The sequence below is a fragment of the Crassostrea angulata genome, chromosome 1, assembly GCF_025612915.1.
Source record: "Crassostrea angulata isolate pt1a10 chromosome 1, ASM2561291v2, whole genome shotgun sequence".
Classification (NCBI taxonomy): domain Eukaryota; kingdom Metazoa; phylum Mollusca; class Bivalvia; order Ostreida; family Ostreidae; genus Magallana; species Magallana angulata.
This window is the reverse complement of record NC_069111.1, coordinates 42824644-42827979: the sequence shown is the minus strand read 5'-3', so window position 1 is coordinate 42827979 and position 3336 is coordinate 42824644.

Genomic DNA, 3336 nt, shown 5'->3' with positions numbered 1-3336 from the left:
TTTTATATGACTTGAATAAATAAATCTTTATATTTTTTGTAAAACAAAAAGTTATACAAAGAATGAAAAGATGTTTTCTATATATATATAAAATCTTTTGTTGTGCAGAGTATTTCTTTAATTCAAATTTTGTTGTTGACATTTTCTATTTCAAAAATGAACTGTTGATAAATGTTTTTAAAAACATATTAGAAGTTGAACTCTCTACTTTAAAAAAAATTGTGAATGTGATTGATATAGGTTAACTGAACAGTTCATCCGATAATCTGAGTGGAAACAAAACACCCTTCTCTTGCATTGGAGTCTGGTACATATTGCACATGCAGAGAGATGTCCAGCTTAGTGGCATTCTGTAATTATGGATGTTGTCATGTTGTCAAACAGGTGTTAGAGTCTCTTTTTTTTTTATAAACAATGTTTTAATGCTTTCTCTAGTCACAATTTTGTATTTTATTTACCATGTATATATACTCACTTAAAATGCTGCTTCTTTTGTTTGAATTTGGCTTTAACATTTCCTGCAAGTCTATTTTTTTTCCCATAGACTTGTTGTTGTTCTGTTTAAATCTGACGGAGTCTTCTTATGAAGGTCATATAATTATGTCATGCATTCAAAAATCATATCTGGTCCACTTATTTCAAAAGAAACATTGACAGCTCAAACTTGTTTCAAATGCTCATTACTCTGATCCAAGGTTAAATTTGATGAAGGTCAAGGTCATTGCTATTCATTTATACAAAAGAAAATGATCTAAGACCATGTAGTAAAATTCTGATATCTTATTCAGCATTTATATCTTTTTTTACTGAATGAATTTTAATTGGTAAACAAGAACACTTGCACACAAATAAATGGATCTTATATAGCTAATAATCCAGTAGAATGTGGCTTTTTTTGTTATCGCATTTTTAATATGCACAGTTATCTAATTATTATTTGCCAAAGTACATTTTGCCAAATACATGTACAGTAGTCACTTGTTTTCTACAGTCCTCTATATGATGTGTTCAGTATTGTTTACATAAGAAATGGATTGATCATGGGGCTATATTAACTTTTATTTGTTATTATCCAGTTAAGTCATAAATGACAGAGATTTGTTATTTTGAAGTCACAATTATTTGTCAGAACTTGTACGATATTTTGAACATTCCTGGGTACTGTATTTATAAACTGTTAACTGTACATGTTGATTGTATATGCAGGTTAATATGTTGGCAAAGGACCAAAATAATGTGGTGCAAAGTTAATGATTTTTCATATTTTTGTTTTTATGCATGCAACAACGATTAAAGATATAACACAAAGAAATCAGTTACATACTGTATGCATTTTTAAAGACAGTAAATTATTAACAAAACTACCCTTGGTTTAACAAACAGCTGCTATTTCTATGTGTATCTCCACACAGCAGTATTTTCATCATTCAGTGTTTTTATATTATACTGTATTTGTGCTTATTATATTATATATAAGGCACATACAATTTGTACATGTTTGAACTATTTTAAGGTACCTCACTACATTAAGACTTATACTCTTTATGACACTACGTCACAAGAATTTTTTTTACTAAATTGTTTGTATCATTTGATTTCTTTACATATCTTTATAGCTTAGTGGTTACACTATCAGGCTTGTATTAAACAGTAGATTTTGAGTTTGAACCTGTCTGGGGCTTTTGTTCATATTTACTGAATTAACTTTTTAAAAATTATTATTTTTTTTATCCCAAAAGTGCAGAATTTTTTCACCTATTTCACTTGTATACATTTTAGGCATCATGCTATCTATCATAATCAAGTAACTTGAGCTATTCTATGAGACTCTACAAGGTGTATTGGGCCACCTCAAGCAGATGCCTAAATGATCTGACTTAATTATCAGCCATTGGTCCTATAATTGTCAGTCTCCCAGTTACTGTCCCAAGCTTTATATACTGAATATTTGTCCCAGTGACTACTGGACTCACGACTGTTATAATTTACATGTACTGTACTAGTGTGTCATTTGTGATCACATCTTGCCATAGCTTTACTGATGATGCATTTGTTAGATTGTGCTTGATTCATCCTCATTCATTATTTGGACTGTCATTTTAACAATAAAAGAATTGATCAAATTTTCTTTTTTCTTTTTATTTTAGGTCTTTCTTTGTTTGATCTTTTCAATACTTACACCTCCGCTAGTTTTAAATACTATTATACTCCTTGTGTGGACTTAATTTATCCCTTGATTAATGATGCGTATGGGGATACGCTTTAAAAGTGACCTTTAGTGATCAGTCTGTCAATCCCTCCGTGTTTTGAGATCACTTGGCCGGAGCATATCTTCTCTCCCCTTTATCCAATCTGGCTTATACTTCACTAAACGAGTGCCTTTAGGTAGAGGGTGTCAAGTGACATTGAACCTAGTTTTTAGGTCAAAGGTTAAGGTAAAAACAATTCTTGTCCGGAGCATATGTTTTCAACCCTCAAACCATACTTGCGAATATTTCACCCAAAGAATGCCTTTGGTCAAAGTCTGTGCAGTGACTGAATGAAGTTTCTAAGTCAAGATTAAAGCAAAATATGTGAACAATTCTAGTTCCTATCATAAATTCTCTCCCCCTGGTCCATTATGACTCTTACCTCAGCAAAAGATTACCTTAGGTCAAAGGGTTTGCAGTGACTTTGAATGATTTTTTTCAGGTCAAGGGCAAACGGACCAGGAATTTGAATAAGAGTAAACTCAAATGTATGTACACAAAATCTTGGTCCAGAGGAGATGTACTCTCCTTAATCCTTATTTGGCTCAAATCACACAAACTTAGCTTTTTGGTAAAGGATGTGCAGAGACTTTGAGCCAAGTTTCTAGGTTAATTGTGAAGACTATAGTAGATTTCCATACAATCATTGGCAAAAAAAGTGGGGAGGGGGGGGGGGGGCTAAGCCCCCCCCCCCCCCGGTTCCGACGCCTATGCTTGTGGATTTTAAGTTCTATGCCAAGCGGAAATTTCTTTGTCATACGTTTAAGTAAAAGCAAAATCCTCTGAAATGCTTTTCATCCTAATTCTCATTATTTAAGCACGGCCCTTCGAGACGGTCACCATCAAAACGATGTCTAGTTTCAGAAGTTACAAATGGTAATTTTTGGAGGATGGTAAAGTGTTTGGAGCAGATGTCCTGGCCACATCTAAGTAACTGCTGATATCTTCTACAAACTTAGTGAAACCAAACAATACTTATATCATGGGTGATGCATCGTGTGATGCTGTTGCACCTGACAGGTTTAATGTTAAATGAGCCATGAATTTAGAAGTGTAGTGTTCGAAACGTTTAATGCAGGAGACCTTG